Source organism: Corvus kubaryi, unplaced genomic scaffold (genome assembly GCF_017639235.1).
Source record: "Corvus kubaryi isolate FWS band 111438036 unplaced genomic scaffold, C.kubaryi_AGA036_p1.0 split1-37296, whole genome shotgun sequence".
Lineage (NCBI taxonomy): Eukaryota > Metazoa > Chordata > Aves > Passeriformes > Corvidae > Corvus > Corvus kubaryi.
In genome coordinates, this window is record NW_024582075.1 from 4,316,334 (window position 1) to 4,339,353 (window position 23,020).

At 39.6% G+C, this 23,020-nt stretch overlaps 1 long non-coding RNA gene across 1 annotated transcript; it reads right to left on the reverse strand.

Moving 5' to 3' along the window:
- Positions 1-566: 566 nt before the first annotated feature.
- LOC121657278 lies at positions 567-21,463 on the reverse strand. The gene is made up of 2 exons (XR_006013544.1): positions 8,082-21,463; positions 567-749 (listed from the first exon to the last, which is right to left on the reverse strand). It is a non-coding gene; the product is annotated as an uncharacterized LOC121657278 (long non-coding RNA).
- Between the last annotated feature and the right edge of the window lie 1,557 nt (positions 21,464-23,020).

Sequence of the window (23,020 nt, forward strand, 5' to 3'; positions counted from 1 at the left end):
TCCGTGATAAGTAAGTAGTGCAGACCCCATGGGAAGGTTGCCCTTATTAACAGTGCAGGATATGTTTCAAAGTTTACAGTTCATGTCTGTAAATTACACTTTATTTTCTCTTATTTTCAGTGGAGAATTCAAACCTGCTACTTTCCTCTATTGACACATAATAAACCCACAATAGTAAGGACTTAGAATAAATGTTTTTAAAAGTGTTGTTTAACTACCTTTTCCTCTCAAATAATTTATAATCTCACAAAATGAGTGATGGGTGAATGCCACAACTGGGCATTCCCCTCCTGGTGGGAACACATATACCAGGGAATGTTACAAATGGGAAAATAGATTGCATGCAATACAAAACATGTGAGGAGTTTCTGGTGCTAATGTTACAGTTCATCCCTTCTGCTGAACTTTGCCAAGTTAAGACATCTGAATGACATGCTTCTGGAGCTGAAGATGCAGGAGCTCCTGGGCAAGCCAGGCCATCTGACCATGGCAAGTGAGGCACAGGTATTTATTCAGGCCATAGCACAGATCAAATCTTGACCTTGGACAGAAACAGGAGGCTTGTATTTAAGTCAGAAGAAGCCTTTAATACATATCTGAAAATAGAAACAGATCACTTGTTATAATAGAAGTCAGACAGTTCTGTTGCTTTGAAGATTACCAAAGCATCTGACAAACTTTACCATCTTGTTTCAGAGGATGGAGTCTGTGCCATGCTCACCAGCTGTTCAAAGTCTTGTTGGTGTCCTCTAAATTTTGAACAACAGAGAAAGGTCACATATGATGGCATGGAGTCTACTATCTCTTAAGGTGCAGTAAGGTAAAGAACACTTCCTGTGGAAGCTGGCCAGGAAATCTGACATATTTCAAGTTGCAAAATATTACAGGTACCGTCCCCTAAAGTTTTTCAAGATTTTAAGGTTAATAGCACTGCTTTCATAAAAAATATTGTAATACCATCATAAATCATATATATTGAATACCAAACAAAAAGGAAAACACATGTTTAAGCAATGTGAAATATTTTTTATGCTAAAAGATGATTCCCTAAATCACATTCTTAGTGATTTGTTCAATCTAACTTGAGAATGAGTGATGCCTTATATGCCAATTCCAGCATTCAGTCAAGGGTGATCAGCACTCCTGTAACTTTTTTTTTTCAACAGATCTGATTGTGTTTCTTCTTCAGATTTTGGGGAAGTGCCTGATATTTCTTGTATTATATTCTGTATTTACGAGGTCATAATTTCTAGGCACAAGGAATCCACGTGCACAGTGAAATCCCCCTGCCCCCTTGTTTTTTAAACTTGGTCTGCTCATTTCACACACTGTAATTTGCTCTACATCATTTATTCTCCTTCTTTAACAATAATGTATCAGAGCCAAAAATGTTGTAATGCCTGGGAGCATCTGTGGCAGGAGCTCTTCCATAGAAGATGCTGAAGTTGCAAACTTGTACAATTGCTCTGAAGGTCCAAATAAGTGGATCCTTCAGGATGTTTCACAGCCATCTGAAGTAGGAAGTGTGAGCTACAGATGGACATGCACAGTTAGCATTGCTGCAAATAAGTTTTATACAGATGAACAAATCATGAGCAGCTGAGGACCTCGTCTTCTGTCTGGGCACATTAAAGAAGTTCTCAGCTTTCCTATGGACTCAGGATTAACACATTCTTTATGGAGTATGTGTCTTCAATATGAAACTCAACACACGTGATACTTGTTACCAAGTAACTAGAATTAGACTTGAAAGAATGAGGCATCTTTCCCTAATAAGAAAAAAACCCCAACAAACCAAATCAACAACACCACCACAAAACAAACAAACAAGCAACCCAAACCAACAAACAAACTCCCCAACAGACTCTGTTTCACTGGTTTTGCCCTCAAGAGATTTTGTACACTCCTGGTACAGAACTGTGAGTGGATATTAAGTTGACAAATTGTCACAGTAGCAACTGAACATGGATCTGTATTTGTGTTGACAGGACTGTCTTAACTGGCCAGTACAGTGCAATACAGAAAGGCAGTGTGGAGAAGATTTCAAATTTTAAAGGGTCAAATTTGACCAAGCATTACAATGTCATCAAAAAGCATGAAACTGAAAATTCAGGTTAATGATTTTGAGTGAGGTGTCACTTTGTGGTGGTCACTATACGAGCAAATAAAGCGCTTTCACCACAACAAGTGATACATCTAATTAAAAAGCTGTATGAAGGGAAGCATGCTTGAAATACTACCATTTTTGGTAATGATGTATGATCTATAACTGGAATAATTTTTCACCCAAGCTTTAATTAAATATGTTCCTTGGTGTTTCAGACTGACAGGCCACTGATGATCCTCTGTCTTGCAGACAATGAAACCATGCAAAAGTTTGTTTGTAAATTCTGTTCTCATTTTATGGATGAGCTGTGAGCTGTTCGCCAGGGCCTTGCTGACTGCCTTTGTAGATCTAGGTACTACTGAGATGGTTTGGGTCTGCAGAGCAAATGGTGGGTAGGAGCAACAGCTCCCACCGCTGGAGAAAGAACAGCCACTGGAGCAAAACAAAGCTATTTCTTTGGGTACTTCTGCTTGTGAAGGACAACAGAGCAGTCCCTAAATAGTATGGGTGAAATAGAATAATGATGCATCATATAACTGGGGTTGGACAAAATGACAGTGTGTCCAGTGAGCAGAGTCGCAGTGCAGAAGACTCCCTCCAAAGAGCTGAGGGTACTCGAAGCCAGAAAGACCTGCAGCCCTGTTTGAAGGTAGGACACATGGTAGAACCACCTCCTCCTCAGGGAGGCTCAGGAAAGCATTTCCAGGAAACGTGAAGAGATCCACAGAACAGTGTAAAAAGTAACCAAGAAGTATGCACAGCTGGCAGGAAAACCACCACTAACCAGAATATGAGCAGAAGATGACAATTAAGGAGGCTGCATTTTTATAAGATTTTTTTTTAGTAGCTGGTGATTCTATCACCTGGCTTTGAAGCTGTGGCAGGCAGTCGATAGGACTGATAAACTAAGTCTTGCAACTGAGGCTCTATGGCAGAGAAACATCACATCTTCACCAGTCCACTTAGCGAGAAAAAAAAACATTGGAACAATGCACTCTGGAATGAAGTTTTGAAAGAAAATTCTTGAGGATTTAATAAAAAAAGGATGAGTGTATCCACGAAACTTTGTTCCAGACACCATTTAACTTCTTCTCTTGTGAAGTTTAATGTTTTCTGATTGCTACTGCACTTAAAAACAACTTGTAGAGGTATCAGCTTTTCCCCAAATATGCAAACACTTTCAGGCTTGCATCCTGTCAGACTGTATGAAAGTGGTTAGTAGATTGAAATTGCTTAATATGATGAATGGTATCATTTTTTGAATTGTTGGCTCTTTTTATTATATGTTTTACAAGCTTTTAGATGTCCATTATTTTTCTGGGAGCTTCACTGAAATTAACCAGGAATGTAGTATTTGTCCCCTGAGTGCTTGTCATACTGAGATTTATCAGCTCTCTAGGAGGAATATCAAGTAAAACTTTGAAAAATTGACGTATTGGGATACTGTAAACTTTTTCTCACCGATGGAGTTGGACCAAAGAGTTGGGTCAAAGACCTGCGTGTCTTCTCTCATTTCATGTGCTTTTGTTGCAAGGAGGGCTCTTGGATGGTATGCAAGCCTACGATTGCAACAGCCAAGTACAGGAAATGGTTCACAAAGCTTACTTCAGCCTTAGAGCTGCAGAGGGAGCTGAAAGGGAAACAAGCAGAACCTTAGCGTGTCCAGCTTGCTTTCCTGTTAGGACAGGAGGACAGCAGAAGAGAAAGGCATGGCTGTTCCTGCTGGAAATAACCTCTTCATCTGCACTAGGCTGGTGCCAGCCAGTCCGGCTCTCCAGAACAGTGAGCCATGCTCAGTCTTTGTCAGGACTTTTGAAGCCTCTCTCCTGGAGCACATTGTGCACTCCAGCCACTGATGGGCCTTCAGTCCAGGACACTGAAGAGAGAGGTCCAGGTCATCACAGCTAATCCAAAGTTAAGTCCCTGGAAATACACATGGTTTGGGGACTGGGTCCTCTGTACCGACTGCTTTGCTCTACAGATCCACTTCTTTAAGGTCACCACATCTATAAATGTCAACTTAATCTTTCCTAGCCCATTTTCCTAAGAAAATACTTGCTTTTTCTGTACTGGGAGCTAGCTCTGCAACAGTTCCCTATTACTGCACATCTACAGCAAGCTCTGCTGGCTCATCATCATTTAAAAAAAAAAAAAATATATATATATATATACACTTCACATTCTGAAATATTGTTTTAAATCTGTCTTCTAAGATTATAAACTGTTTGCCACATTTTGAGATGTGTCAGATTTTCAAAAATTTCTGAGAAATGAGGACCGTTGTTTCTTCACATTTTTTTTGCCATTAAAATATTCACTAAGCCAGTCAGACCTGAAGATTACTGGTGGGAATTCCCATGACAGAGACTTAAACACCCAAGACTTCAACAGATATAAAGCTTACACATCATCTTTACTCCCAGATTCTGGTTTCGTATTTTGAAAGATAGACTTCTTGAAGAAGTTCACAAAACTTTCCCTTCCTTACTGGTCCAACAAACCTGTGCTTCACTGCAGAATGTGGCTACGTGTCAACTTGTGATCAAATTGGCCAGAGCTCTGTATCTCCCTACAGACCCTAGACAGCCTGTTTTCCAGGGCCTCTTTCTGGCAGGCCTTTGGCGGAAATGTACTAAGGTTTGAGCCTGATTTATAAATGGAATAAAGCAGGTCTCCTGTTTAACCCCTTAGTATGTTCTTCTGGCATCTCAGACCACAGTACCAGTTTAGAATTCTTGTGGTGCAGCTTGCAATCCCATTGCAGTTCTTAATTTCTACTTGCCAGGTTTGCTCTGACAAACCCTAAATCTAACCTCATCTGATCTCCAAACACTCTGAGCCAATGAGACAATTGAAAAAAAAAAATATATATATATCTCCTGAAGCCTGTGTGATTTGCTGGCAAAGAGTTTCAATATTTTTGGCAAATCTCTGTACTTGGTGACATGTGACCTGTCTCAAGAAAACATGTATCGTGGAAGAGTCTCAAAATGCATAAATTATAAAATATAATTAATAAAGCTTTTGCATGGATGGACCTGAGGAGGGAATGTAACCTTAGCTCTTGTACAAATCAGTTTTCTACAAAGAATGTGACATAAAATGAGATACAAAAATAGGACATTCCTACTCACAAGAGGAATACATTTTTCACTTCAAATTAGTGTGTGTAAAATAATAATGCTGCTGGCTACTAGACCCTGTCTTTGGTGCAGAAAAGATCATAACAAAATAAAGGATGTGGACGAGCCTTTGGGTAGCTCTTTATATTAATCAAACAAACAAACAAAAAAACCAACCAAACAACCCAAAACAAAACCCCAAAAACCAGACAAAGAAGAAACCCAATAAAACACTTCTGTGCATTTGTCTGTCTTTGAAAAGCTAGAGCTACAAAAGCAAGATTTTCTTTCCGGACTAATGATACAGCAGATGCCTTTGAGAACAGCTCAGTGGCAATAATAGAGTTGGAAGCATTTCTGATCTTTTTGTAGACTTGTGTGGGACTGCAGGCTGACCCATGCCACCAACTCCTAAGTGTGCTGTGGTGGTTTTTGAGCTGATATGGGAAAAGTCTCAGGAGAGCACAGTCAGGACGCACTTCTGAGGACGATGGCAATAGTGATATGAAGATCAGTGAGAAGACTCCAAGCTGATGGCAAGGTGAGGAGAAATGGTAGGAAGGCACAGAGCCTAGAAGGCAGCAGGCTACCACTAGTTATGCCACTAGCTCATTCAGTGAATAATTTCTGAATCATCAAAGTCAAGCTGCAGGAATGCTAGTTTTGTTATGAAGTCAAGATGAGGAACTTGTGCCATTATGATCAATCTAAACCGTGAAACTATCAAATATCTATGAGAGACAGAGGGACATGTCACAAAAAGGAGCATCCCAAATTCTTCATCTCTGGTACAGGGGTGACAGAAACACAGTCTCCATGCCAAAAAAACCTAACCCACAACTGAGAAATGACTGAAAACTAAGACAGATTCAACCTGAGAAAGTTTGGGTGCATGCAACATATGTTATTAGTTTGTTCTGGAAACAGAAAAATGACATCAATAAAGTATAGAAATGGGCTGCTAACCACAGTCTTCACTGAAATTAGCAAATCTAGTTGTGAGGTGAGGGAAGAGGGGAGCCTAGCAGGCAGATAAACCAAAACAAATACCATGGAAAAAGCAAGGACATCCTGGCAAAGTATTCAAAGCTTCAGCCCATGAGAAGGTCAGTGCTGACATTGCAGGAGAGCATGGTTTTGTAGTGCTAGCCACTCAAAAGAAGGGGGGCCCCAGGATTCTTCCCTTCCCACCACCTTTGGGATGATCTGCTGTGGTCACCGGACCTCACAGGCCAGAATTATGTGTTGAAGTGTTAGTTAGTGACTTCTGGTAAATTTATAATACACTCAGTAACTTGGAGAGAGAAACTCTTGATGTATTTTTGCTGAACTTCAGTCCTTAAGACTCTTATCCCATAGTGGTCCCAAACTGTTTCATTCACATCTTGAAGGAACCCTTTGGCTCCCTATAATTCCTTTACTGGCCTGGTATCATACTGACTCTGAGTCATCTTAAATACCAACTTACCATTAAATCTCACTTGCAGGCGTTGTGCACCACCCCTGTCCTCACATCAGTCCACCTGGTTCTGGAGGGACCAGTGCACACATCACAGATCATAGGACATGCACTCATTTTCAGTTCCTTGGGTTATGAATGGGTCTTAATTTTCTTGCCTGGGGTCACTTCTGACTGGAATGAAGGATGTCTGATCCCAGCTTCAGTTTTAACCAGAATTTAAAACTGAACCCCACAAGATCCATGTCCCACCCCCTGAAGGTCACACTTCAGAAGAGATAATCCTCAAAGCTCAAGCAGATATCCAACATAACTATACCAGGATTATCATGGGCTCGTTTACAAAAGGGAAGTTTAAAATAACTTTTGTTCTGGGAACTCATGGTAAGCTATTGAAAGATTGTCAAGCAAACTCAGCTTTTATTACCAAATCCACACCCATTTCATGCGCATTTCAAATGATGTCCAGGATGAACAGCCTATTCTTTGTAGTGTTTCCTTTTCTGAAGTAACAAACCCTCCTGGTTTTGATTACCCCTTTCAAGCACCTCCTCAATTCGTTGACTCATTTAATATTCCCTTGGTCCCTCGTTGCATGACTTCTTCCCTCACCATGTGCACAAAATAATGCATGTGCCAATAAAATGTGAACTCTGAAGTGTTCCTTTTTGTAACAGAACAAAGTGTTCTCTTTCCCCTTCAGTGGGCTACTGTTCCATACTCTGCTTAAGCTGATGGCACCTTAGAGGTTATAAACAGACACTTCACAGGAAAGGCTTTTTCCTGCTGTGGTTGATAGACAAAGATGAAGCTCAGCATAGAGAGAGTACACATCACCAACAACTAGCTTAACTACCTTGCGCCTCAGTAGGGTATTCTTCCATAAATCAAGACATTTCAAAATGCAGAGGAAAGAGCAACAAGAAAAGTGAAAGCACTACAACACAGAATGATTTTGGCATGAATTGTGAAAGGCAAGAAAATAATTCCAGGGCTGTCAAAAAATGACACCAGCACTGGCCTTCTGCTGCAGCAAATTTTTGGAAACCACTGTGCAGAGTGACATTACACACATTTTGCTGATTCCCCTTTTGCCTGTTCTGCATCTTGGTCAGACCAGAGATAACATATTTCAAAGTAAAGATGACACACAACATGTAATTGGGAACCTCCTCTATCACAAAGATTACATTAAAACATATTAAGCAAAGATTTCCCCAAGTATGGTGCAAGTGAAGGCTGAGACATCCCACCTTTACTGAACAAAGAGACCTTTGTGAGCAGTTTCTTAAAGTTGGATACAAACAAGAGTACATTAGAACCTTTACAACAGTCTGTCCAATTTAATTTCAAAGTACATGGAAATCTCAAACGTTGAACTCTACCATCTTACCTCCATTTAGACTTAGGAAGCACAAAGGGCAAATGCAGATCTCATCCCAATGGAGTTCTTTCTGCAAGTCTCTGGATCATAATCCCTGGACAATGCTGTCATAAGATAAAGAGTGGGTGCTGATTAGTCAGGAAATTATATAGACAGCAATGCAATTAATTTGGTGTTATATGGGTGTACAGTATTAAACCACTACTTCTCTGGGCCAGGAAGACATTGTCAGGTGTAAAAAGCAATACAGAGCACAGTGGACAATACACCTTCCAAACTAAGAGCTGTCTCACCTTACCCCTTCCATCACCTCTTCACTAGCTGCCTCTCCTGATACATATTCTTTTCCCTTGGTAATTAAGTTTCCCTTAAATAATTCTGTTTGAATGGTAATGCACACCAGGTTACACTTCCTGTAATGGTTTACTCCATTCTCAGCTTCTTTACTTCCCTCTGATAATATTCTGTATATTATGGGGTTAATCCTGTTGCTAGAGAATCTTCTACAACAAGAAGTAGTTTTTCAAAAGAATATTAGGGGGAATATCCCAAACAAAGTTATTGAACCAAATACAGCTATTCAGGACTCCATCTCAAAACCAGAACTACTGCATATATACATTTTTTTATGTCTCAAACTGAAAATATTTTCAAAGTTTAGTTAACACAGTTGTATTTATGAAAAGTGCAAGTGAGCCAAATCCCTGGTAGTATGCCACTTTTGTTATACTACTTAATCATTCTTTTCCTTCTCTCATATAATAGACACTTCAGTTGCAGAAACATATTTTATTGTATTGTAAAATGGCAGTCAGGGATTGCTTCAAATATCTTAATGATTCCTTGCTGTGGGTCTGTAGCAGAAATAATGAATTTTGGAGTGTATCCCAAGAATTATCTCAGTACTCATCCCAAATTCATTGTGTCAACCCTAAAACGATGTGATGTGATCATAGCAGGCAAGAGCTGAAGACTTCACCATGGGGAATGGTAACTGCATTTTAACATCATGACTGTCCTCCTAAAACTGCAAACAAGCTAACTTTTGCCTAACTGTGTTTACTGTTATTGATATCTCTGTTGCTCTGCTGTATGCCTTAATACCATCAGAGAGGGTCAATTCAGGAAGGTTCCCCACTACCCCAGCAGCTCACAGCTCAGTGAGACAATGAACCACTGCACAGGGAAGATAGGGCCAAGGTAAAAGTTCTCCTAGGGGAGACATCTCCCACTTCTGCAGCCATCAGTTTTCCTTGCCTGAGCTCCTGTTAGAGTTATATATCCAGGGCTGTAGAGGACCTCACAGTTTTTATCATCCACATATCTATCCAGCAGTTGTGAAATAATGATACTCACCAGCAGGTGAAGAAAACGGGTCACAGACACCAAAATGAGCCTGTTGCCTCATCTACCATCTAACCTGCCAAGCACAAATGCCTCACATGCAGAATCTGAGGGTACCTGTCATGGCTGGTGTAGTGGTTTGCCACACCAACACTTGCCCTTGCCATGCCTGTTGTGCCAAAAAAAGCAGCTTTCCTGAAATTAGCAGAAGGGGAAAGAGGTCATGTGGTGGGAACTGAGTGACAGATTTGGAACTGGAAAGAAGTTTGGGATGAAGGCACGTCAAAGTATGAATGTTACAGGTAAAAGGAAGGTGTCCATACATCTCTAATTGAGGAACGTCATATATATTGCCAATTAAAAGAGCATAAATTTCTGATAACCCCTTTTTAAAAGTCTGGCATCACGCTGCTCTAAGTATATGCACATTATTACTTTTCTGCTGTCTGATACTGAAAGAGAGCTCAGGATACCTTCACAACATGCCACAACTTTTGCACACACTTTTAGATTCATGAATGTGAACATGCACAGCTGGTTAGGACAGTTAGAGATTCTCTTATTCTATATTGTAAATTCTGTCAGCAAAGTGATTTCATTTTCAATTGCAAAAAAAAGATGCAGACAAGCTGCACAACAACATTTCTGGAACTTTTAAATTAAAAACAAGAATTCCAGGAATGGTCCAAATAGTCAGAGAACTGGAACAACAGAGTTCCAACAGGAGGGGTGGAAAAAAAGAGAGGAAATTCTGAATGACTGATGCCTTATTTGCGTTACATGTTTTAATGTTTGTAGAAATATTGTTGACTCAAAACCAAAAGAGAAATTAGTAGAGGTCTAATGTTACAACTTTTACACTGAATGCTTCATGTAAACATGCCTCTCTCTAGTAAGCCTAGGAAGTTTTTGTGGTTGCTTCCAAAAGTATCTAACCTGTTCTGTGTAAAATGGATTACCACAACAAATTAACTGCAGAATCAGAAAATCGATAGAGCTAAGTAAGCATCTTACCAGACAGAAAGGACCAGCCCCTCTAACAGCCTTGGGAATCAGATCTTGACTATGAAATTCACTGGAACCATCTGGTGAAATGAAGAAAAACTGCGCAAGTGCACAGCTTGCTGAGGTCCAGCAAAACAGGTAAGCACCAAATAACCAGCAACAGAGACTGTAAGTAGCAAAATAATACTGGGGGCTTGCATCCTGGTATCACAGCTGTTTCTTCTCCTCTGACTTTTTTTTATTCTATTGTTTCTTTACTTACTCTTCAAAAGCCTCTCACAACTGAGATGGCATGCTCAAGGCTGCATCCCTAGCTCTACTCTTGCCCACTGCAGACAGAAGTTCATAGGTACAGCTGTTAGCTAGCACACCCACCCACACAAATCTTGGCACATAGCAGACATAGAATATGTGTGTATCTTGAGCAACAAACAGGAAACACTAATTTTGGTGAGAAATACTAAAGTGATACTTTGAGTTAACGTGAAGCAAAACATTCAGAAGTACCAGACTGTATAATTTCAAAGTTGTTTAATTTTGAAATGTGTTTTAAATTGTTCACATTTTAATTTGACAGTCATATTATAATTTTTAATATCATTTATGAAACAGTGAACAATTAAGTAATGACTGTAACTTCCTAACTCTGTAATTAATTTACTGAATAAAGTTTAACATACTTACTACTAAAATATCTACAGTACTTCTTTCAAAAAAACATTCTTAACAGATATATAATGATAAAATAAATATACTATTTAAAAAAGACACAAAAATAGCTACAAGGCTCTAAATTTGAAGTGAAGCATTTGGAGTTCAGCAAAGACCCTTCAACTAAAGTGAAAAGAAAAATATGTAGAAATGCTGGAACTTTTCACCAATTGGATTTATTGCTGCAGCCAACTCTGTGCTTTCTGGGCATGTGATATATACACACATGCAGAACATCTCTGTGAGAGTTCTGGTATGTTAGCAAATCTTCAGCTCTGTGGAAGGTGCAATGTCATCTTACACGTCTCTAGTGGCAGCACTGGTTTTAAAATTTCCTGTCCTCCTTCAGTCTTGATTATTTTTTCCTGGCTTCATGCAGCTGTTCACCCCCTCCTGTGCTGAGCCAATGTTATGGTCTGTGAGAGCAAAGGAAAAGAATATGAACGTTTCCCATCCCCCTGAAGAGGAAATACAGAGAGTGGAAAAAAGGAAACAATGATGAAGTGATAATTGTCTCGTTTCCATTCATTTTTAATGAATTATTTGCTTCTCTAAATGCCATGTAAATACTGTCAATGCCTGTGCAGTATCATTTTCTGAGTGACAGTCTAGCACGGTACTCTTCCCAGTTAAAATTCAGACCTTCAAGGGCTGACAAGCCAGACCAAACCCTGGGTTAACATAACAAAACTGTTTCTTATCATGAATACTGGGATAACGCCAAATTACTGCAAGTGATATGACTTTGCCTTCTAAACTTTGTGTTTAGACTCTGTTGAATTAATGAATTAATGACCTGCATGGGGGCTACACCCGCTTCTTGGCAGCACTGACTGAAGAAGGCACTTGTCTTGTTATAGTATAAAAACAAAGAAAGCACTCTTGGAGAAGCAAATGGGAAGAGTACTTAATCATCTTTTTCTGAACCACATCAATATTACAATTTCTTCTGAGCCCAGAAAAATCAAGAAAAAATACCCTCCACCTCTGAGGTTTTTGACTAGGAAGTGCAGAAGGAACCCCACATAAATTATTGATTCTTAACCCCTATAGAGCCCCCAATGAGTACTTCATGTCAAAGAGGTTTATAAAGTCCTAAGCTTTCCAAGGCAAAGGTAATAAACTTATAAGAGTACTCCTCAGACTCTTTCTCAAATTAAGAAACATGGTATAATGGTATAATGGATGGGTGCTTATTTTTCAGTTGAAGTCACTGTAAGATAAAAAACTTTATTCAATGCAGATATAGGAGAGAATGGAAAATGTAAACCATCTGCATGTGGAAAAATGTAAAGGATTTATGGAATGGTTGGGAAGGCTTCTGCACAATGTACAGGCTATAACAAGCTTTTGGTTTTGATCAAGAGACAGGATATACTGAAAGAGCCACAGACTCCTTGCCAGCACATGGTAAGAAAAAGAGAGCAGTTGGCAGAGGCACAATGCTGACTTTACCATGTGTTTGGAGACACTTGGTCCCAGACCTATACATATTAGCAGTTTACCACTTTAGCATTTATCATCTTAGGCTGTTCAACAGAGAAAACTTAGATGCCTTTAAATAAACTGGCTGCATGCCCAAACTCCTCAGGAAGAGGAGCATATACAGCATATACTGCCTAGGAGTATTCAAAAAGGCCTGTCATTTGGCTCTCTAAATATTAAATTGTTGTTGCTTACAATGGACAGCACAGGGCAGATGAAGATTTAGAAAACACCTGAAAACTGCTCCAGTAAAATGGCTGATGTAGTCATCAGGTCCATTCAGCTGTATACCAGGAAAGACATGAGGTCTCTCTGGGTTCAGTGATCCTGTGGTTAATTTATCTGCATTTGAAAAGTGAGGGAGAGACCATGGTCTTAGCAGTAGAAGACTTTGCAGACAGGGAATAGTCACGTGCAGTCATGGGAATAGAGAACCTTGGGGAGAAAGCATAGCCCAAGATTTACATTCTGTTGTTCAGTAACCAATAAAGCCAAACCCATCAAAACACAGCTAAGCTCTACAGTTGTAGGGCACAGCCATTTTCACAGGCTAGCAACCCTTTTCTATGCTCAGAGGTCAGGGAAAAGCAGAGATACTGTATGAGGATGTATTGGCATGCTCCAGGTCCTATAAAAAACTGAGGAGCAGCACAAGGTTGTTGTCTTGAATTACACTTTCACACTTTCTACACTGCATCTGTCTCTGGACCTCAGGAGCCCCTTTTCATTTCCACTTTGTCTTGCGGCTTATCTGCCTTAGCCTTGCACTTTTTAATGGATTGCTAAGGCTGAGTCCTCCCAGGACAGGGGAAGAGAGGCAGGAGACACTTTGGCACAAGCAGTCAGCTTGGAATCTCAGATTGATGAGCAATCTGCAATCCCTCATGCACAAATGACAAGACCTAGCAGGAGGCTTTATAAAGGAGTGATATCATGTTTGATAAAGTCTATCCAGCTCTGAAGAGCATTCTGTGACACAGGCAGAGCAGGTAAGGCAAGGTAATAATGAGTAGGAACAATAACTAAAGGCTACTAAAAATTCTTGAGAAATAATGAGTAGAAGCAACAGCTAGAGGCTACTAAAACTACAAACTACTATAGGCTACTAAAAAGGCACAATGGACATATACAATACACAACTCTTGGTTCAATCAATTGTTAAAGACAAATGGACCTTTTGTATTCGGTACAAGAGAAAAGAGAATAAAACAGAGGAATTGAGGATTAGGAAAAAAACCCATCAAAATTCTTCACCTGCACAAAGAAGTAAACTTTGCTGTAGGCATTCAGAGAGTGAACTAAGTATCTTAGCTGAAATAGACAGATGCTTAGTTCTGTTTGCAATAAATAGATAAATACGTATTTAATTCTCCAGAATTTTTAATTTCTTTGAAAGCAAAAGACTGTCTATTAAGTAACTTTGTCATCCAAAAAAAGTAAGCAACTGAATCAGAAAGCATATTTTATTTGTAACAGCTGTACCAGCAGTTATTAAAAGTTACTCTGTGAGCTGCAAAAAAACATATATAATTTTGAATCTTTCAAGTTAGTTATTTTTATGTTTCCATTACATGGCATTTACTACAGTATGGAATAGCTTATATTTCAGATCCAGCCACTTTTCAAAGAATACAGTCTTGGTTCTTCAGACTTTAATATAATTGCCCTAGCCACATGAAGGAAGCTATCCCAATGTGATCAACATGAAGAGACCTCTGGGGAGTAATCAAGTTACAGCACTTAGAGTGATGTGGATTATATAAAATATAATGACTCAAGTTTTAAATCCTAGCAAGAAATAGTAGAAAGGACTTAAAATAAACCATTGCCTTATGTGAGGATCCATAGCGAAAGAAAATTTATATATAATGGAAGGAAATTAATTCATAAAAGAAGAAGCTCGCTTTGTATTCATATAAGGGTTAAAGCACTCTTTCCTCTAGATGGTCTCATGTTAATAACATATGCAACGTGATTATGACATCTCAACTCCCATAAACACAATGTATTAGAATTTTTTTTTTTAAATTACTTCATATACCTGTGTTTATTTGTTAGAACACAGTTAGCATGGCTGGGTGAAGAAAACAAATAAAACTTTCCAAACCCTAAATACATTTATCCAATTCTAAATAATAAGTCTTCTGGGAAGTCAGATAGATTTGGTTACTCTATTAAACAGAGCACAAACTTCAAAAAGAGAATCTGTAGAGCTCAACTTTTGTTCTATATACATCATATAACTAAGACTAAGGAAAGAAGAGCGGACACTGAGTCCATTTACTAATTTATAGATGAACCCTCCAGCTCAACAACATGAGAGGGCAGCCAGTTGTTTTTTATGCTAAACTTCATACCCACTGAATTACCCAGCTGCAGTAGATAACTAATTGTTTGTTTATTTATTTATTTGAGTTTCCATACTATAATCATTATGTGCCATCCAGATGTCTCAAATAGCTAATGCTATATCTTTCAGTGCTAAATGGCAGGTACACTACCAGCATATCTGTCTAAGGAAGAAAGTTTTTTCAGTCTCTCCTCCTCACTTTTCAATCTGTTGATCCATTTCAGCCTGTGTGACAAAACCAGACATCACAAAGACATTTAATTACCCAATTAATTATGTTATGTAAATACAGAGAAAGAAAACAAAACCCAGTATTCTTGCTGAGGGAACTCCTACACACCATTCCCTTTGGCATGGCGTGGCATCCCATGTGCTTTGGCTGTCCCCTGGGCACGTGGCACTGCCTGGCTCATTAGACTGTTCCTAACTGAGCCAGTATCTCTCCCCTCACCTCAGAAACACAGGGGGTGGGAAAAGAGAAGAGAATATAGAGGCAAGTGGTGAACTGGAAACACTGCAAGCACAGGAAGTTCTCAAGTTACTGAGATGCACATCTCCTGGGATACTGGAAGGGAAACTGGCTTGTTGTAGGGAGTGGTGTTGGGTGACAGAGTGCATGGCTTTGGAGGAAATCAGGCTTCACTAGTTCTGCTGCTCATGGAGTGACTTGTCCTTCCTTCTGGTTTACTTACCATGTCTCAGCAAGCACGTGGAACGTTGCTATTCTAATAGCAATTTGTGAACTCTGAGGAACTGCATTCTAATACAGGTTCTCTTTTTCTGGAGATTAAATTCTCATGGGATATTGCTGCTTGAAAGTAATGCTTGGCTAAAGCTATCTGGATAACAATGGGTGATCATTCCAATTCCAGGAAACAATACACGTGTCCTGCTGTGTGGAAAGTAGGAGGAAAATACATTTTAAAATCCCAAATAAGGAAGGCTTCAGCTGAAAAAAATGTCCATGTTGCAACATGTAGCTGCCCTCCCACTCCTAAAAAAACCCCAGAGAGATTATTTCTCCCTTTTGCAGACATTCACTTCTATTTAACAGGAAAACTGAAAATATCATGCACCTGGTCTGCATTCCAACTGGAATAATTTGTTTTAGAGTTACTCATATTAATTTAGGGCTAGAAATATTAGTACACCTTTACCCTTCTCAAAATACAACATACTGATAGGACACTCCAACCAATCTATGTTTTGTTTGCTTTCACAACTGCCAGTCAGCTTGGCAAGGGACCAAACCCCAGGTCAGGATGCTGAGTGAACCCTAAAAAGCACCGGGCCAGAAGGAGCTTCAGAGTATGCAGAACCTTCAGGAATCACCTGTTTTGGTGTCATAGATGTTGGCATCCTTCCACTGAGTGGTTAACAAGGTTAACTGGACTTCATGGTAAGCTCAGGAAAACACATCCACCCAGACACTGATTGCTGTGCTTTTTTTTAAACACTTAATCCTTGTTTCTTTCCTCAGCATCCCTAGTGATTATCTTTTCATGCATTGTGTTGCTTTGGCGGATACACTCTCAGAAGCCTAGCTCTCCAAATCCACTAGAGAAGAAGCTGGGCCATGAAATCTCTTTTCTTGTTTGAAATCTTATTTGATACTTTTTTTTCTGAACTCTGGAAGCCAGTCCAAATAAGCAGGTAGATGAAGAGCTGCAATTCCTTATCTTAAAGCAGAGCCTATCATTAGTTCATTCATCTACAGCTGGGCAGATTACAGGCAGGCATTTTTATCTGTGTAAAGAAAGAACTTTAATTTAGATTGCTTCTCTAAGAACTTTTCTGTTTGCAAACAAATTACTAACTAGAAAAAAGAACACCATAAGCAGAGGTCCAAATCTATTTCACGAACCTTGGCTTAAGACAATAATAGTTAGGTATTCAAATGCCTTCTAAATATGGCCTTATGGACCTCCTTGTCTTTGCACACACAGCTGCATTGTGAACCACTTAGGAATGCTAGGATTTGTGGTTTGATATGGTGTGTGGTTTCAAAATGATGCTGAGCTTGTCATTGAGGCTGACCCTGGAGAGGCAGACAGACTTGTTTAGATCACTCTTTGCCAGTCTTTGCTAATTTTTTTCACTCTTTAGAGGAGTTTGTGCAAACTTTAATATCAAAGAGGCTTCTGGAATTACAGAGGTCCAAAAAGAATACAAAAGAGTACAAAAATGCATGGAGCAACACTGGCAAATTTGAGCCCAGGGTTCAGCCCCTCATCATACTTTCAAGACCCTTTATGAAAGTTGCTTAACCCCTTAGGCCCATTAAAAAATACTCAGTTAAATAAAGCTACCCTGTCTTCAAAGCAAGATCTAGCTTCACCTTCCATTGTTCCTGTCACAGTTCTATGCACTGAGGTGCAAGGGTGTCAAGGAAGCTGGTTTGATCAGTACTGCTCGGTCTCAGAAATGTAAACTGCAGGTTTATTGATTTCTTTCCCAGTGTGCAGCTATACACACTGATTGTTTCCACTGATTCTGAGTGGAGTCCCAAATGGTCAGCACTGCTGAAAAATTCAACTCTGTACTTTGCTAAAACTAGCGTGACTTTTTTTGAAAAACACATTCTTTATGGTCAGAGTTCTGGATTTCCTGACCCTGTTTCCTGGTACTTAAGACTAAGGAAGAAAAAACTCCAGATGGTATAAGCTGGCAAAATCAATAGTCTGGCTTGTAACCTCTCTCTACAACCTTCATAACTTAAATTAAATGGGAGGAATATGAAGAATTATATAAAGATATAATGTTTCACATAAACAAATATTGGCAACTGTAAACACAGGCATATTTCTCCCATGTAACATTAACTGCCACCTGAAGTACGGAATTTTCTCTACCTTCTGAAAGTATTAGATTTTTGCTATTGCATCATACAGAAAACAAAAATGTCTGGCTTGTATTAGTGTGAGATGTCACATACTGAAAAAAACCCATCTTTTATAGTGGTTTTAATACAAGGTAGATGAACATGTTGGATTTTGCATGTTTTCAAAAGAAAAGAAACTATGCAAATAAGGTCAAATTTCTTGTGGTTGAATCCATGAAGTAAATACAGAACATATTTTGCTTGTTTGGATCTTGGGGGAACAAACTGTTTTTATGTAGTCATATTACACAAAAGCAAGCACTGTAATGTATTTCATTTCAAAATCACATATTTATAAAATCGGGAATGTGCTCACATCCAACATAATCAGTCTCAATCATAAAAACTTGAAACAATTCTAAAAAGTGGACTCTTGTAGAAACACGCCTTTATTTTCTAAATGCCGACATACAAAGGAGGAAAAAACCTGCACTGTAGGCCTGAAGTAAACCTTCACATCATTAGGATCCAGCTGTGAAAAGCTGTTTATTATATGTAACTTTCTTACATAAGTCTGATTCAAAGTGGCTAGCTTTGAAACATTCTGTCTTACTAAACTCCACAAACCTCACCATCTAGGTCTCCATGATGCAGTGTTTTGCCTTAACTCCCGCACTTGTGCTTCACCAGGAAAATGTATGATAAAATTAAATAATGTAATTAATCGTTAGTAAATAAGACTTGACAGGTATTTTTTAAGCTTAACTAATAAGGAAGATGGTGTCTTAAGACAACCACAGTTTAGAAGTGGTTAGGAGGAGTGCCTGGAAACTTTTCCAGCTTTGAAAATTGTTCCTGTGCCATTTAGGGAGAAACCCAAGATTTTTCAAGATTTCCTGCAAAGGAACTGCAAGTGAGAAGTTCAGAGTAGATAACAACATTTTGTTAATCTGGAACTACTGTTTCACTGAAGGGCTTTAGCTGTCCATGCACCAGTGCTGCTTTGTTAGCTCCTTTGGTTTTAAGCAAAGACTGCATGCAGTGAAAACTGTCATTAAAAATTCCTGTCAGCTCAGATTCGCTCCTTAGCAGCCATGGTCACAACCAAGCAGCATATACAAAACTCTAATTTTTCAAAATTCATAATCTGCTGAACTGATGCCTCTCTCCCCAGATAAACAAGCTGCTCTGTATTGATTTACATGGGGTTGCATTTGGGAATTGCTATGTGGTAGAGAATTGTGACATTTCTAAACAAACAATGATGTTGAGCACAAAAATGCTAGCCTCTGTGATCCACTGAAACATGAGATGGGTCTCAATATTCCTAGAGGAGGAGTAAATTTAGCTGATTAGTTTTAGGGATACAAATAAACACGGTGTGTTTCTAATTACACCAGTGAGTCACAATAGAGTGCTGGTTAATACAGTAGTTTTGTGCCTGAAGTTCTACAACCTCTTCAAAAAACAGTGTACTTGTTCTTCCTTTCCACAGCACAGCAGATCACCTACCAGCACTAGTTAATCATCGTAACTGCCACAGTTTGTCACAATCCTCAATCTCCTTTATGTGAGGACATGAGGATGTTTATGCTGTCACTACAAAGCTCTACATAAGGAAGTAGCACAGCCTCTTTGCTCGTTGTGAAAAGTGGTATGACTGCTTGAGTGTGGCAGAGCTTAAAAAGTTCTTAACTACCCTAATAGATCTGAAAACACCCCAGTCACACCAGCTCAGATCACCTCAAACTCAAAAACATTTAAAAATCTACTTCTCAAGGCTATTCTCATAATCGAAGGGACAGAAAAGAACATATTTAAACACAACCCAAACTTCAAAACCACAAAATCCAGGGATTAAAGTATGATGGTCTTCACAACCTCTCATGGAATTTTTTTTTTTTTGGGTATCCTGTTACTTCTTATTAGGGGTGTGTGATTTTTCAGACTGGAAGTGCACTTTAGACAGCTACAACTCCAATTTCCTGATTGCTTTACCTTTTTAAGATTCTGTTCAATAGAAAACAGAGGAAGGAGAAGAGTGGCTACCTAAAATAGAAGTTTTGTGGGGGTATTTTTTTTTTTGTGGGCGGAGGTTTGTTTTTAAACTGCAGAGAAACCATGATAAATTAAGTTTAATTATGACAGTTGTGCTTATTCCATGGTCACTGTGTAATGGTACACTATGTGTACAGTGCAGAGTCATCTTGACAAAACTGCCATGTAAGTAAGGCTATGATTTATTCATCTTGGACAAAGTACCCTCCATGGTTATAAAAGGAGTTTAGAAAAGTAGTAGAATAATAAATTACTGTACTTTTATCTGTATATCTCTCTACCTACCTATCTAATCTCCCCCTTAAGCCCTGTCCCACACACTTAGAAACAACTCCAGAACTTTGAAATGTCACAAGTTAATGAATTTCCAGTATACCAGATCCCATTTTCCTCCATAAGCATCAGCAATAACTCCTAGAGCCCCTCAATTCACATTCCTCTCTATTCTAGTCCCTCCACCCCAAAAATTCCATAACCAGAAAGTGGCATGCAGTACCATTTAACTCTGAAGTTTATACTAAAACAATGCACTAATAAAAACAACACAACTTTTATGTGTTCACTCCAAGACTAAGAAGCCATACAGCTCTCATTTGGACCTGTATACTCCAGCAAATATGGTAGCATAACTCATACAAATTCTCTATCATGAATAAAATTGTTGATTTTTATATATATGTATGTATGTATGTATTTTATATTACTGTGTTCACAAAACAGAATAAATGCGTGGTATTAAGATTTCATTTATGATGGCAAAGTCTGTCCACCTGGAGAAGACATTTCAGAGCCATCTAAGGAGAGATCTTCACCCATATTTCTCCCCAGGGGCTCGATGGGATCTGTATTGGTCATTCAGTCAAACGGCTCTGCAGTGAAGTCACAGCCCCTCCTGATATTCTCATCCGGCAATCCTCTAACAAACTTCACCTTATGCTACAGTCTTCCACCAGCATATTGATTCCTACTCTCCCATCCTACATTTGTGAGTCATCCTTCTGGGGTTTTTTCTTCAGAAATTTCTACATATGGCCTCTGTGTGCCTGTCCTCCTTCCCATGACTTTTTCCATTGCCTCTCTCTCAAATCGCTTTTCCCAAACTGTGTTCAACTCCCTTTCTCTCCTTGCCAAGAAACTCCCTTTTTCAATTTCTACTTGCATGCCAAAGTTTTCTATTTCTTTCATTTGAATCCATTAAATTTATGGATTTTGTCAAAACCTCTCTTGCCTGATGTCAAGCAAGGAAGTTCAGTGGCCTCACCCAGAGAAACGCTGGAGTTTCTCTCTCTCCAGCTAAAGTGAGGGGTCTGCAGCACCCCATGTGTGCTGTAAGCCAGTGAATTAGAGGGTCTTCCCACACATAAAGATGTGAACCCAAGCTGTCAATCAGAACACCTATAAACCAGTGCCCCACTCAAACTGCCTCCCCAAACCCCTCATGTGCTAAATCAGTAATAAGAGTAATAATGATAATGATGATCATCATTATCATCTTATCTCTACAAAAACTCCACATGAGCCTTTTTTTATACTGAAACTCAGAAATTAGGGAGGTGTCTTGGGGTGACTTTATGATGTGTATCCCCTATCGCTGCTCTATGCCCAGAAATTAACTTTGCGCCTTTCTGTGCCTTTAAACTGAGCCTGAGAGGGGAGAGAGAAAAAACCAAGTGAACTTTTCAAAGCAGTTGTTCAAGGACACAGACACACACTCCTCTGCTTCTGCAGCAGCAAGAGCGGAGGAAGCGCCCTGCTTGCTTTTCCGCCAGCTTTCGGCTCCTCTTCTCTGGAGGGAGACACAGAGTTGAACTTTGTTTTCCTGGGACTTCGGTTTGTTTTTCCCTTCTTCTCTTCTGGACTGTTTCAACATCAGAACACATCAGGAGAATTTCCCACCAAAGCCCCGGAGGTGGGCCCACAACCCAGCTCCAAGGAGGAGGAGAGAGACTACATATACAGAAGGACTCTGAATTTTCCCAGGTTTCTCTCCACAGTGAGAGGTTTTATTATTTAGCATTGTTATCCTTTTCCTGTGTGTTTGTTAAATAAATAGTTTTTATCTCTTTCACTTTCTCCAAGGAAAACTTCTTTTTTTGCCTGAACCTGGTGGGGGAGAGCTGGTTATAACCTGCCTTCTATCAGAGGATATTCTCCTCCACATTTGCGCAAACCAGCACAGGAGGGAAAAGCAAACAATTTTGTTAAGGAGAAGAAAACATATGGTGTTAGGACTAAGTAAGTGAAAAGCCACTAGCATGTCTTCTGGCAATGGGCTATCTATATTTTCTCCACTGTTTTCCCTAACTTGAAACACCCAGCATTCAGCCTCCCTGCTGCTGTCCAGACACAGTTCTGCTTTTGCCATCCACCCTGGGGTGAGTCTGTAGCCTGAAGCCACAGTAGCACCTTCTCAGCTCTCTCATGCAGGCCGTGCATTGAAAGGCTCACTGGAGGCTGCAGTTTCCTTCACCCCTCTAAAGAATCCAGGCTCACTGCTAACGTACCAGCTATCTCCAGCTAATGCAGATGTTACCAGATGATAAATTGTCTACACCTGGTGAGCTAACACAATGCTTGTTCTACCAAAACCACTGGCCTATGGAACTGCACAATGCCCATTGTGTAGGAAGGAGAACTGGAAGTTCACCAGCCCCAGTGCCCTGCCAACTCAGCCAGGTCACCTTGAACATTGGGGTCCCCAACCACCAGGGACCACCAGAGAGACCCCCAGGACAGAAGAACGCAGGCATAAAGGGGCACGGAAATATGTTAATGATATTGGGGAAATTATTATAATACGTATGTTTATTCTGGGATAATCAATTAATATGTGTGTAAAATACAGTATATAAACAGAAACTTCCCTGTACTCAGCATGCACAGATCTTGGAGGAGCTATTCCCCCCTGCATCCGCCCAAATAATGCCTGCTTCTTAATGCTACATTGGTGTTAAGGAGTTTTTTATTTTACTGAAGTTTTGGTAACAAACATAAAATTCAGAGGATCAGCATGGGAGGAAGTGAGTGAAGTGCCTCCACTTTGAAAACTCACTTATAACCCATGTCATCTCCATTAACAATTCTAGCCATCCCAACATATTCAAACTTCTATTTGGAATTTCTTGGCTAAAAAATTATGAGGAAGAAGTGGTCAGTGGGAAGAACAAGGAGAGA